Below are 15,142 nucleotides of genomic sequence, written 5' to 3' on the forward strand. Positions count from 1 at the left end.
CTTATGGAACAGGTCAAGTATCTCAGCTAGCTTCAGTTCAGTGTTCTTCCAGGACTGCAGTCACCTTGGCTCTGTAACATTGGAGCATCTGGGTACCTCTCATAGGCACATGCAGTAGTCTTAGTTACTACCGGAGATAAATAAAATGGAAGGGAAGGGAAAGAAATGGAAAGGAAAGGTGGCACGGAAGTAGTAATACTCCTTCCCTCATTCATTAACCATTTTTGTAAGCCTTTTGGACTCTCAGCAGGTGCTGACTAAAAGCTCCATTTGACATTGTAATACCTCTGAATTCACATGGGGTCTTGTTACGTTGTTATTCTCCACCCACTCACCTCACCACCAGCCCCTCTTACCCCCCGCCACCACCCCCATCCCCCCCCTCCGCCACCACCCCCAAAGTAATATAATTGCTTTATTGCAGGCTGATTCCACTTAGTGGTTTAAGTGGTTATTATTCTACTGAAGACCTCAAGAGTACTTAACTCTTTTCAAAATAGGTCTCTGATATTCTATTTCACATTTAACTTTTAATTCTCAAATGATACAGACAAAATACGTTAATCTCTTATTGTATTATGATAAGGATTTAAATGAGTTCAGGTATCAGTTTGCTGCAAACCGGCTAGATGAATGGTAAAAGTAATTGTCAGAAATGACCACTGTTTCTCACTACTCAATGGATTTTAAATATTCTCAATTTTTATTATCCATAAAATCTTCTGCTTTGCCCTGACATTTAAGTAGCAGGAGGCACTTATTAACCTGAGATAATTTTCTGTTCCACTGACATTATCTCCTCGTTTATATTGTTAGAAAAGAGGGAATTGTCACAAAATGAACTTGTTCATCTTGTTCACAGTCCCATTCTGAATATTTGTGCTCCAAGCCAGAGTAACAGAACACTGAATTCATTCCCCTCCTCACCCCCCCCCCCCCCCTTTTTTTTTTTATTTACGCTTGCATAGCTTGGAATAAGAGATTGTTTATTTACTATTTTTAAAAGGTATATCATTAAAATATTTTGTCTTCCAGAATTAGTGAACAACATAGAAAAACTAATAAACTGATAAATTGCTTTTATTTGGCAAAACTGTAGGAAAACTAAGAAAAGTCAAAGGTAGCTAATCATCATGCAGGGGCTTTGGCGTTCCTTCAAATATTAATATGCTCTACTGTTAAAGTTTGACCCCAGCTTTATTAGAAGCCAAAATAACTGTCTTTCCTGCTTAGGAGGTATCTACGCTGCCTGGCCAGCCATTCTCAGTGGCTTTTTAAGTGTTTGTCATTCAAGTTAAAAAATTCTACAATACCATCTGGTCATTCATAATTATGATAAGCTTGAGAACACACCAAAATACACACAAACACACAAGCACTAATAAGTCTAAAAAATTTAATCAAAGAACAGCCTAGAAAGAATTCTGAGCGTTAATGTGGGTGGGCATTTGCCTGGCATGGAAGAACCTGCCAAGGTAACATTTAACCAGAACACCTGTCCAAGATCAGAGCAAGATGCACAAGTTTCTTGCAATGTGTTTGGCTACTTTCATTAGTTTAACAGTAAGGGGAAAACCAGGATGCCGGTGACCCACATCAGCCCAGTCCAGTCACTGTCTGGAACCAAACCTATAACAATATATAGTTCACCAGAGGCTGGAACTCAGTTCACTCTGCCTAGTTTAGTGAGCTGATTTCAACCATCCAAATCATGGAATCATGGAATCATTAAGATTGGAAAAGACCTCCGAGATCATCTGATCCAACCATCACCCTACTACAAATGTCACCCACTAACTCATTTCCCTAAGCACCAGGTCCAACCTTTCCTTGAACACCCCCAGGGATGGTGACTCCACCACTTCCTTGGGCTACCCACTCCAATGCCTGACTATTTCTGAGAAGAAATGTCTCCTCATTTCCAGCCTAAACCTCCTCTGTTGCAACTTGAGACCATTCCCTCTAGTTCTTTCACTAGTTATCTGCAAGCAGAGGCCAACCCTTAGCTCCCCACAATTTCCTTTCAGGTAGTTGTAGAGAGTAATAAAGTCTCCCCTGGGCCTCCTCTATTTTCTGCAGGATCCAACCAAACCATTGTTTCCAATATGCAGACTGCTTTACCTCTAACTGCTGTCAAGTAGTTCAGTAGATACAAGAACTTAGACCAGAATATAAAAGATTTCATATCTCCATGGAGAATGTGAAAGAGAATGCTGGCTTCACTACTACATCCCAATATGATCACCTGTAAATCCATTTTCAATGCCCTAAATTGTTTGTCTATCAGGAAAGTTGGCAAATGTCAATAAATATGTGAAATGATGTGCTTCTAAATAAAATAAATGTGGTTAATATGATTATATGATAGACTGTACAAGAGATTTAATTAAGAGATTAATTTTTGTTGAAGAACAGCCCCAAGAGTTGTAATTCTTGTAATTCTAGTAATCTTACTAACTTGCAAATTTATTACGATATTAATGACTCGAAATAAACTCATGGCACCGTGTTTTACTGATTTTGTGCATTTTTAAGTGCATCTACATGGTTTTAATAATAGCATTACAATGTTATCTTTACATAACCCACCACATACACATACACCTACACACGCACCTCCCATGTCTAGAACTCTAAACAAGTTGTTTCATTAATTACCTCCCTTAAGGTGACAGAAGCAATCTATGTGTCAGTAGTGAAAGAGAGATGAAAACAGCAAGTTTTCAGAAAGCACTAGTATGGGAAGCTATTCAGATCTCATTTTACTGTGTATATCTTACGCTGCAATTTATTTCTATAGGATAGAATAATAAATAAGGTTCACTTCTTTAATAGACAACATTTTTCTTAAATCCTTCTGCATGCAAAAACTTCCTGTAGCATCCATCAGAAATAATCTATTGCCATCAGTAAGCAAGTTTATTCCCTTTTATATTAAAACTGGTGGAAGAATAATGAAGTCTTTACTCTACAAAATATATTCTTCTTTCCAGCTGAGTTGCGTTTTAAATTCTCTTTTGACTGTGCAACAGATGCCTTACTGCTGCTGTTTTGTGCCTGCTACTCTGCCATGTGGTGTTTGTTACACAACCTGCTGGGAGACCAGTCAGCCATACAGGACCAGCAGAAAAATGGGAACTTCATGAATAAACATTTGCTTAAAAATCACATTATTTTATCATTTTTTTTTTTTCTACTCTGGTTACTCCACATCTGTAAATTGAACTAGAACCAAGTGAAACCTACTGCAGCACTTCAACTTCCACTGGCATAAAGATTTATGCAGGCCAAGAATACGCATGTATATAACAGCAGTGTCTCCAAGCTCACAAAATTCCCATGGAGATGATTATTTCATCCCTTTAGGTGTTCTAATCATCCTCTGTATTTTTTAACCGCAATAATGCAAGTAATAGAATGAATAAGAAGTTGGGTTCAGAATAAGAAAAATGCTTTCAACATTTAGGTTTGCTTCATTACAACATAGGTTCTTGAGTATTAGCAGGAACAGACTTTTGCTAAGGAAGGACAACATCTATTTCTCCATCACATCTCTGGTTAATGCTTTCCTAAAAGGTCACAAAACATACATAATTATGAAGTAAGTAGTTGATGATTAATCAATTTTCAGAAATTATTACTGACTGCAGATATCCTATTTGAAAGACAGTTAAAGAGCCACATTTTCCTACATGCAGAATGAGTCTTATGGATTAAGTGTTACTTCAGTATTTAAAGGGACATTCCAGAGTATCAGACACTTCAAAACCACAGCCTTAGGCTTTAGTACTTGAACAAAGCAGGACATATAAAAATGACACCTCTATTTCAACTCTCCCTTTTGTTTGATTTTGCTATTCCTAGACAATATATATATGACATACGGGGGGGGGGGGGGGGGGGGGGGCGGGGGGAGAGAAAAGGAAAAAGAGGAGAGAGAAAAAGAGGAGAGAGAAAAAGAGGAGAGAGAAAAAGAGGAGAGAGAAAAAGAGAGAGAGAGTGCATTAGCAAAAGAGTTACTCTAGAACATCTTCTCCAAAAAACAAGTGAGCATTTTGGCACAATTAAATTAATTTGGTGTCTTGTGTCTGTGTGTGTGTGTGTTTCCCCAAGCAAACATATGCCACAGCAACTGCGCACCAAATGAGGAAAAACAAATTCCTAAGATAAAGCAGTTCATCTTTCATTCCATAAAAAGAAAAATTGCTAGGAAAGACTATGTTTGCAGCACACAGAAAACTTATTAAAAATGTTCATTTTTAAGAAATTTTTGTAAGTCATTACTGATTTGAATATAATCAGGGGCAACTGAGTATTGATGTACTGTACCGTTTTAGTAGCAACAATTGATTAAAAACTCTATATTTATACACTAGCTTCACTAGTGTTGTGGGTTTTTTTTTGCCCCATTATTTTTATTCTTTTACCTATGTCCTACCTCAGGACTACCACACAATAACTCCTCTACTCTTAGAAATAAAAAACAGGAATATAAATACAATGTCCTCTGATATTTCTGAGAATAATAACAATAAAAAAATATCTAAATGCATCAGTGATTAAAAAGAGATTAATATCATGCAGATCATGAAGCAAGATGTAAAGTATAAACATCACTGGAAATGATGAGATGCATGTAATATCTACTAAATGGAGGACCTAATTAAAAAAGATGACCAATCTAACTGGAAGTCAAGGAAAGTAGTGAAATAAAATTGATCTAGTTTTGCTCAATGAATGGCAGCTATTTCAGAAGGGATTAAGCTCCATCTTTCTCTTTTGAAATGGGAAGCTTTATTCTTTTCGTCAACTCTTCCTAGTCTTTGAAGTCCCCTCCCAGACAAATTTCTGGAAGCGTATAAAGGCCAGAGAAATTTCTTGATTTGCAGTTTTTGAACACATGCACTGAATGAGGAAGTTCCAGGGTACAAACAGTTGTCCATAAAAAGAACTACAATACTAAGATTGTCAATGTTCTGTTTGTCTTATATTCCCTTTTTTTTTCTATTAAATCAAACTGTAGATATTTATTTTTTTTTAAATTAAAAAATAAAAATGCACTTAAGAAGGCAAAGGAAGAACAAAACAATCTCACATGTCTGCTCTGAAACAAAAATACAGTACTGAAATCTTTTTAAGAAACCACTTTCATATTATTTAGATTCAGTATTTATAATTAATATCTGGTGGGAAAATATTATTTATGCTCATTACCACAAGATGTTTTTAGAACATCTCTCTTTGAAATGTCAGATGCTGCATACTTATGGAAAAAGAGTTTTATTTCCATTGCAAGTACATGCGAGTCTGAAACACACATATTTGTCTATCATAGAAAAAAAAACTCAGTCATTTCAAAGCAGAGAAGCTTCTTATACTTTCTTCTGATTTTTAGTTCTCTATAACCATCTTGATCAACTGTGATTTTGCTAGAAGTAGTTCACCTGTAACTTTTTACTATGTGAGAAATTAAATGCATTCAATAAAGCTCCAAGTGACTTTTGTATAAGGTTTTTTTAAAAGCATTGTAATTTTGTGTTCAACATGCTATTTCAATGTTTGTGGGTTCTGGACTTGAATCATCTATCAAAATAAAATAAAATATAGTAACAAAGGCTGTAGGGATTGAAAAGTGTTCTTTTGTGCACAGCAAAATAGCAGGACAAGTAGTCTTAAGAACTGGCCCTACCAGTTTTGGCACAGGAATTGATAAGACTGTACAGAATCTGTGTTGATATGCCTTCTGTGAGCTCAAGCAAAACATCTAAGTTCAAATGTCCTCATAGGAGATGTTAAGAAAAATGAACAAACAAACAAAAAAAAAAACACCCACAAAATAAAATCTGATAATTTTCTATTGAAGTAAAGGTGCAGTAGCTATCACATGTCCTCTATCCCAGTATTCTAGCATTCTTCTCCCATGTAGTAAATACTGGGGCATCAAGGCATGAAAGAACTTATTGAGCTGTGCAACACTGATTAAATAAAAGTTGTTAAAAAATCAAAATACCACATGTTCTGTTATAAACTACTACTCTGGTTATATTCAGAAATAATCTATGAATACAAACTCATTTATGCATTTCTTAAACAGATATCAGTTATCTTTTATGTAAGATAAGAAAGTCTCAGAAGTATTTATACACATGGTAGGAGATGAGCAAAAATACAAATGTTCACTGGGAATGTGCATATATCTTTTACGCTTCTGGTGTTTCTTTTAAGAGAGCCAAGGATGGATGACTATTATGGGGTCTTCTTTATCTAAACTATAAAAAGAATCAGAAATGCTAATGAACTAGGCTTCCTGGGACTGTCTAAAGGATACCCATCTTTTCACTGGAGACAGTTTGAGGTTACGAAGCCCTTGAGTTCGAAAGATGAATACCCTGTATATCCTTCGCTGCCTCTTTAACCCTTACAGACTTCGGTTCCAAAATGCACCCAAAGGTGCAAAGGTTGGACTTAGAAATGACAGGAGAGAAGAGTTTACATAAAACTCTTTCTGAAAACACATATCTCCATACAAAAGATGTTGTAAAACTTCCAAGACCTCATACTGCTCCCTGAAAAAATACTGTATTTGATTTGTGCTTGCTCTGTAAATTCTAGGGTTAAAACAAAAACACCGTTTTACTTACACTACAAAAAAAAAAAACTTCTTAAAAAAATTTATTAAGTTCTGCTTTAGCAAATTAAAGTTCCTACAGCAGCTGCACAAGTTTCTGTTGCATTTACTAATCAGGAAGAACAGACCTGCAAATAGGTATTGCTAAACATATGCAAAGAATTCAGCTAAGTGTTAACACCTCTCCCTGGAATGGGATTATTGCATGGCGCGTGTTATGAAGTGTTGGTTTCTATCCTGAGGACATAAAGTTCTTGAGAGAATAAAAGGAAGTTGTTTTCCAAAGAGAGCTTTACAAGTAAAGCTCCAAGTTCTACTGTTCTGTTGAAACAGATACAATGGTAGAAACTCCCCATGGAGGTTACTTACTTTGCTCTTTTTACTACATTCCTTTTAAAATCTTCCTATAGAATTCATTTTTAGCTGATACATTGGGGCAAAATTCATAGTTTGGGAGTTCCGGGTTGGGAAGAAGGTTATCAAATTGTCATTCACCAGTTTACTTCCTATCTACTTTTTGTGTGTGTGTGTGTGTGTGTGTGCTCAGCAGCAGGGAAAGAATGGAGCGAGAAGAGAATCAGGGAGACAGGGGCACTAACCCCATCAGTAAGTAGCAAAGGGAAACATTAGCTCCCTCAGCAGAAGAAATAGAGGTCATGAAAGAAGAGCAAAATACAGGCACAACAGCAAGGTAGCCCCTTAGAACTCCAGCAGGAAAGATTGCAATGAAGAAGGGGAGAAGCTCAAGGGCAATGAGGTGAAACTCAGAGGAAGTGGAACAAACAGAGAGATGGATATCACAGAGGTAAAGAATCAGGAAAGCTGAGAAGAGATACACATCTTATAATATATCTGCCTGAGGGGATGCAAGACAGACTCCTGATGGCTCTTGAACAGGAGACGTTTATTGCCCTTTTTCACTACTACATATACTTTCCCTGTAGCCCCACACGCTGTCCACGCGCCTGAATCTGTCTTACAATTGGTTAGAGACCCTCAGACATGCGCCTCGAGCCAGCCAGCAATTAGCCACTGCCCAAAGCTCATCTTTAACACTGTAGCCAATTTACTTTATCTCGACCTTGCTCAAGTTTTTGGTTCTACCGCTGTTTTCCTCATTATCTCTAACTCAGGAATGTGTGAAACAGCTCAAAGCTCCCTGTGAATTCCTTTCCCACATCTGCCTTTGCTGCAAAGCTGTGACTTGAACTCATGAGGACACGCTTGTGTTTCTGTAGACTATCCATCTCTGGATAAGACCATGCTGAATACCTACACTAGACAATAATCCACGGCATCATGTAATGACACAGTAAATCAAAATTAGCCAACTAAATGACTGCAAACACTAGCCCAAATGCATTTCAAATTTAGTCAAAATTACTGAAAAACAGCTTTGTTACATCAGCTTTTCTATCACAGTCTTTCTGCTCTATTATAATTCTATACCTATTTACCTATCCTCCTACATCCAACACAGAAGTAATAAGCAATTGTGAATCCTAACAGTATGTTCTAGCTAACAGAACATAAATCATATAATGTATTCATATATGGTCTGGATCAAATCAGTACTGCCTGGGGATCCAAGAGTGCATGGTTTATACATTAAGGAGAATTGTCATTACTTGGAACAAAACTATTAACACCACTGGCTTTTTCAGCTTTTGTTGAAAAGAAAACAAAGAAAATAGTATTTATAATATTTATATTTAGGATATCTAGGGAAAAATCAAGTCTACATTATATAAAAATTATGCACATAGATTCATAATGAATCAATCTTTTTCTTAAAAAGACAGCTTAAAAAAGCAGTATATGTTTAAATTGATATTACTTTTAAGAGCAAGAGACTTTGCTATGGCATTCAGTATTATTTATGCATAAAATTTTCTATCACCATGAAGAAATATGTTTTGAGTCAATGTTTCCTGAGTGACAATTCTCAGTGTAATTTGTAAATAAAATTTATTTCAGAAAAAGACACTTTCGTTAAAGTTTCCAAAACAAAGAAGGTAAAAGCCTCATGAGTCTTTTTGCTGTTCAGAATTGACACAGAATACAGAACTGTGGAGAAACGATACAAATAGTTATTACGTGAACATTAAAGTCCCAAATCTATCTACAAATTATTCAACAATCTCTTTGGTATGATAAGCAATTAACAATTAATGGTCCAAACTAAAAAGTTCTTTCATGAAGACTATTAATCTTCATGAAAAATTGGAGTCAAACTAAAGGGTTATACCTGTCTGTGTCAGCTCCAAATTTGTGTGGAACCATTTAAGTTCCCAAAATAATTCCAAAGTACAGCTTGGTTCATCTCCATTGGTAAGACTTAAATAGACAGGAATACATGGCATTCAGTCGCTATCTATTGTGCATGTTCCTAACTAAGGCATATTCTTTGCCAGGTTCAAAAAAATGAGTTAACCACACAGGTTTCTGTGTCGGGGTGCCACTACTCCCTTATGTCTCCACTACAGATTTGAACTAGAAAGACACAGTGCAAAATTAAAACTAATGTTAGTAATGAAATGCTAGCCTTTGCTGTCTAGTAATTAATAACAATATTTTTGGTTCAACAATGATATAATTAAAATTTGAAATGCAAATATCACAAAATTCTGATACTCCAGGATTGTAAATCCCTGTAGTACTTTCTAATGAAAATAAATTGAATTGACATTTTTTCTAAAGGAATTGACTTATTTCACCTTCATTCTTAACATCTAATTAAGCTTTCCAATTCTATCTTTCAAAAATATTTTATTCTAGTGTCTTCTTGCTAGAAAATGTGAGTTTAGTAATGCCCAATGCCATTAAGCAAGCAAAAAATAATAAAAATAAAATCCATAAATATTGGATATATATGCACAACCTGGCTGCTTGGAGATTTTTTAAGTTTACATTAAACGTTGAAATAATTACTTTAGGCTTTGTGAATACATGAGTATTTCTATTATGCTACTTGATCATACCTAAAATTGCAACTTTGTTAAGATGTCCCAATCACAGTACTCTGGTCCAGTTTGATTATAAGAGCTATATTCACAGTTTCTGTCATAAAACAGGTAACAGAAATGGGGTAAAATAGACTTAAAACTCAATTTGTATTTGACAAGCAAGTACATGGAAATTAAACAGTAATAAAATGTAATGACACCTACATCTTCAAAGAAAAAAAGAAATGTATTTCCAAGCATTAGATATAGTATAAATACTTTATTTGGAAATGTTTGTTTAAATGGGAATGTGGTCCCACCATTCTATGTCATTAAAGCAGGGTGAATTCTAGTAGATTAAATTTGAAATAGAAAAGCACCAGGAATTTTGTACTTCTGTTTAGTAACAAAGGAAATCAAAGATACTACAAATTCTTTGCTTTTCACTGTAAAATGGATATTTTGTTTTGGATTTCAAGGAATGTATGTCTGGAATAACTTACAGAAGAATATTCGGTACATGTTAACAAAAGGTTACCAGCCTGGGAAAAAAAATGAGTCATTAATCTAATTTTTAAGAGAAGCAGAAGAGTGCAACGCTACCACGAACTAAGATCCAGGTGGTCAAGGAGAGGACCTCATCTATTTGCAGTTGACCCAAACTACAGTTGTTTTTAAAACAGCTTACAACTCCTCCACACTGACTTTGCAAAGAATACACCTCTTCATCCTGAGATGTGGCACGCACGCAGTCCTAGATTTGATACTGCACATTCTATGTGTTCAGTGCACATTTAATTACTGGAGTTAGAAAGAGGCATGAGCTGTGACAAGGGAAGACTGATTCTGACTTTTCAATACTTAGACCTATCTTCAAGTAATATTCCACGACAAAATTAAAAACATGTAATATCCCAGATTCTCCATTCAGCATTAAACTTATTAACAAAATTACCGTATTATGAATTACAAATAACCTTATTAAGCTTATTAACGAAACCAGGGATATTAGACCATGAATGTCAACTAGTGCAACTCTGTGACTCCTGCTGCTCTACCACCAGAACAGCAGACCTGCATGGACACTAAGCAGAGAAACTGTGGCCATCAGGCGCAGTCTTGACCAGAAACAGTAGCTACACTCAGGACTGGCTTAATGGTTCATTTGAGGAAAGCTTAAACAAGAAAGTAATTCTATTATATCAGTTAGCCCAATACCATTTGAGTTATAGTAAACTCCACCACTAACATGCTTTACAGCAGCCATGAAATTAGCTGGCATTCATTATACAGTGATAAAAATATACAAAACAATAGAAAGCAACATCATGCCAGAGCCTCCACCCAAAACTGCTAATTGTGGAATCTTAGAATCAGTCTGGTTCAACCAAGTCTTGTCAATGATTCCTATCACTAAAGAAACAAACTGTCCCATAAATCACCAAATATACTCATTTCTGAAAGACTGTTGTTGTTTTTTCTGCATGGCATAGTAACATGGAAAACAATAAAAGGCTTGTCTTATAGACCAAGCCACACAACTTGCTGCTATCTGTAAGTGTAGTAAAGTCTTAAATATAAGCAGACAAGTGATCCTCTACTTCAGGGTGATAGTACTAACAGTCTGTCACAGGAATCAGGCCTAAAACAAAATGGGATTAGAAAAGGCTTAGACAGAAACAATAAAGTGATTTCTGACTCATTAGAAAGGTTTGGTCAAACCAAGGACCATTTCTTTCTTCAGACTTTTGAAATGTTCTGTCATTTAAAAAGAACTACACCTTCATTAATGCTTTTCATACAGCTTTATAAGTATATGAAAATTTACAAAAAAATTAATCACTGTGATTCTTTTTTTTTTTTTTAATTCAACTTCAAAATACAGAGGGGATGCAGTGAAATCTTCCCAGTTGTTCATACTTTAGTTCTACATTGTAAAATGACACGTCTTTGTGCATTCAGTATTCTGCACTGTAATTATTAGACTACAAAGCATTTATAGCTCTATGTGTTAGCATGGAATACTCCATCATCCTGGTATCCCACAGGAAAAATTGAAACAACAGACTCTTCTCCAGCTGATTCTCCAAAAGCTGCATAATATCTTCTGTTATCAGCATCAGAGTAATTTAGTAGGTTTGTCAGAGAACTGCTTGGGTTTTTAATGTGTCTGACATTGAATCTCATAACAAAGGAAAAAAAAGAAAATAAAAGCAAGATAGTAAGGAAAAAAGCCAGAATCCCTCCAAAGACAACAAGGCAAATAACTTGGCAAATAAAGACTAGGGGGAAGATAGAGATCCTTCTCCTCTCCCAGAAAGAGATTTTCATCTCATGACAGGATCACTGACTGTTTCATTGTGTTAAAAAGAAAATCATTAATAAACATGACTAAAAGCAAACTTCTCAAGTACATGGCAAACCACTCTAAGCCTTATGCATGCGTCTTCTGTAATGGGCCCTTGAAAGATTGTGCGGAAAACATAGAGAAAATTGTGAGAAAACATATTCAAAGATTAGAAATATTTCTATTGTTTAAAAATGTTTTAAATTTAAACCTTGATTTAAACAAGAATTTCAAAACAGATAAAGCTGCATTAGTCTTTAAAGCATTAGTTTTTAAAAATACTAAGCCACTGTTCGGACTAACGAGACAGGAAGGAGTATTATTAATTTTTTCCTCATCATTTTTCAATGGAATTTAATGTAAGTACTACTAACCAAAGAAACACACGCCCCAAAATAAACAAAACTGTTTACAAGTCAGAAAAAAAGTGATTTATTTTTTGGACCCACACAAACGTTTTAATTATTATCTTCCTTTCGTTTGAAAATTATATTTCTCACACCATGCATTTATTGCTTCACAAAAGTGAGAAAATTCATGAACGTCAAACAGTTCAAAAAAATTTACATACATTTGTGAAAGTAAGTACATCATCTTCCAAAGAAATAACTTTTTTTTTTTCCCCCCCCAGAGAAAAAGCACTATACCATTATCTGCTTCCAAATTCTTGGTCTCCTCTGTTATACTTAGCTTTTTAAAAAACTCATTAAAATAAGATTTATCCATATGACAAAATGGAACAAATTATTAATACTGTCAGCCTGCAAGAATTGTTTAGTTTTCTGCCAGTGTATAATTTTACAGCAGGATAGATCACTACAGCTACAAATGGTGAAAAGTGAAACAACAATTGATCTGTGTGAAGCAAAGTGACATGCTAGACAATTTCTCCAAGAAAAAATAAACTATCAAGACAGGTTAACTGATGTTACCACCTCATATAAAAGTTATGTCATCATCTAAAAACCTGTCTCTCCTGAAGCTACAAGTTTTCACAGTTAAAGAGATTTCTATTCTTTGTAACTACTAAAAGGACCTGAGCGTGGTAGCTCAGGCATGCAGTTCACCTGGATTCTGGGCAGATGAAGTGTAGCACAAGGACACTGCAATACACTTGTGACCAATATTCCTCAGTGGGACATTATTTTGAAATAGAAATTCAAGAGCCCACACCTACAAATTAAAATGTATTAAGTATTATACCACAGCCATGTCGTAAAGGACAGGGGCATATATCCCAAGCAGGAATGAACCTGACTTTTTCCTGGGGAGAAATCAGAGGGGCTGATAAGAGGTCCTACTTTAAACTACCTTTGCAGCATTTTTACACCTGACTCTTACTGCTACAGAGCTGCTATAGTGGATCCTGGCCCTTCAGCTACTTAATTCCACACAGTGACTAATTCCATACAATGGCTCATTCTGCACACACATACTCATGAAGATGCTCATGATCCATTTACTGTGTTTCTGCTGCTTCTGTGAGAAAGGGGGGGAAAAATGACTAACAAAGAATTTCTTGACATCTATTTGAACACAACAATATTTCCTGCCATTGTACTTCAGTTTCTTTTTTTTTTCTGCTGTCACAGGCAATCAAAACATCCTTGTAAATTAATAAGTTCAGACAATTCTTTTATACAATTTCTAGTAGTCAGCACTTCTGCATCTTGTATAGTCAATAGAAAAACACTTTTACATTAGTTTTGAATTTTCTCAGGGCTGTAGGTGTAGGCTCAAAGTACATTTTCCCTCTGAGTATGTGAACAACCTTTTCCACAACTATAAAGACAAAGCAGCATGGTTGGTCTGTGGCACTCAGCTAAGGCAAAAATATTAAGAAATATACTTCAAGCTGAGTGTGTGTGTATTCACTGTTTGTGTATTTACTTACATGCATGTATGCATATAGAGGCTGAGAAATCTGCTGTAAGTCACAAAAGAATGAAGTTCTCACATACTATATCAATCTGGGTAAACGATGAAGCCTCCACTGATGCAAGGGCTAGTAAATTATATTACTGTGCCAAACTGCCATTTAAATTCACTGGAAAACCTTTGCTGCTTTGGGCCACTCCACTCACAGTGGTTGGCAGAGTTTTCTGCACTGGCACCATGGAGGTACACAAGCCACCTGGGAGCACAGATGCTGGCAGCTGGCAAACAAGTGCAAGGCCATGTGTGACAAAGAGACCAGCAGTTGCAGGTATGGGGATGACATGGCTGCGGTCAGAGAAGAGGGAAGGTGTTCAACTGCTTCAGAAAGCAAGACAGGGCCATTCCAACCCTCATACAAAGCTTCCAAAGCCATGAAACCATCACTATGTTATGTTAGCCACTGTTGAAATGATCCCACAATACTTTGCCATGAAAAAAAAAAAAAAAAGATTTCCCTAAATACATCACTTGCTGAGTTACTGTGACCTGTTCTTTCTGTACGAAGCTGTCAGAAAAGAAGATGCATCTTCTGCTCTGGGAGAAAATGAACTACATGCCAGTCAGGACTTTATGCTGTGCTCGTATCTAAGATACAAGCACAAGACAAAAATAATTTTCTCATACTTCATATTAATTAACCTACGTAATACTCAACTTACCTCAAAGAAGTTAGGATCTAAATACAAAAACTAACCTTATACTGGGAATTTTCTGAAAATATTTTACCTTCCCTTACTATACCCCACAGAAAATGAACCCAATAAATCCTGAATTTATTGGCTGTAAGTAGAAGGGTACATTGAACTGCAAAAGTATTTGTATGAGCAATAAGGATTTCAGACTGAAGCCATCACAGTAAAATGGCAAGAATAACAGGCTCTCTTTTGTGCCTGGAGAGAGATGGTTCTCTTTCTTGCTATTAGAAAATAGCTTTCTTGCTATTAGAAAATTCAGTGGGATTAATCTATATATTACCAAACACCAAGTATCTCAGTTCTGGGATCTATTTCATTCTCTGAAGTGAATATTAAATTTTTTACTTGACTGAAACACTCAAACACTGAGGGGTGCTTATGCAGTTCTCCCATAAGCCCTTCAGAAGCCTCCATGCAAACTGCAGATGAAAGGTTTACTATTTCACAGAGACAACACTAACTGCAGAATTAAGTACAACAAAGAAACTTATTCGTTCCCATCAAGAATGTATCACATCAGGGACTCAACACCAAAGAACACATACACAGAATGGGCAGGAGTGAGCAGGGGAGGAGGGGTTTCACCACT

Source organism: Cygnus olor, chromosome 13, assembly GCF_009769625.2.
Source record: "Cygnus olor isolate bCygOlo1 chromosome 13, bCygOlo1.pri.v2, whole genome shotgun sequence".
In the NCBI taxonomy this organism is placed as follows: domain Eukaryota; kingdom Metazoa; phylum Chordata; class Aves; order Anseriformes; family Anatidae; genus Cygnus; species Cygnus olor.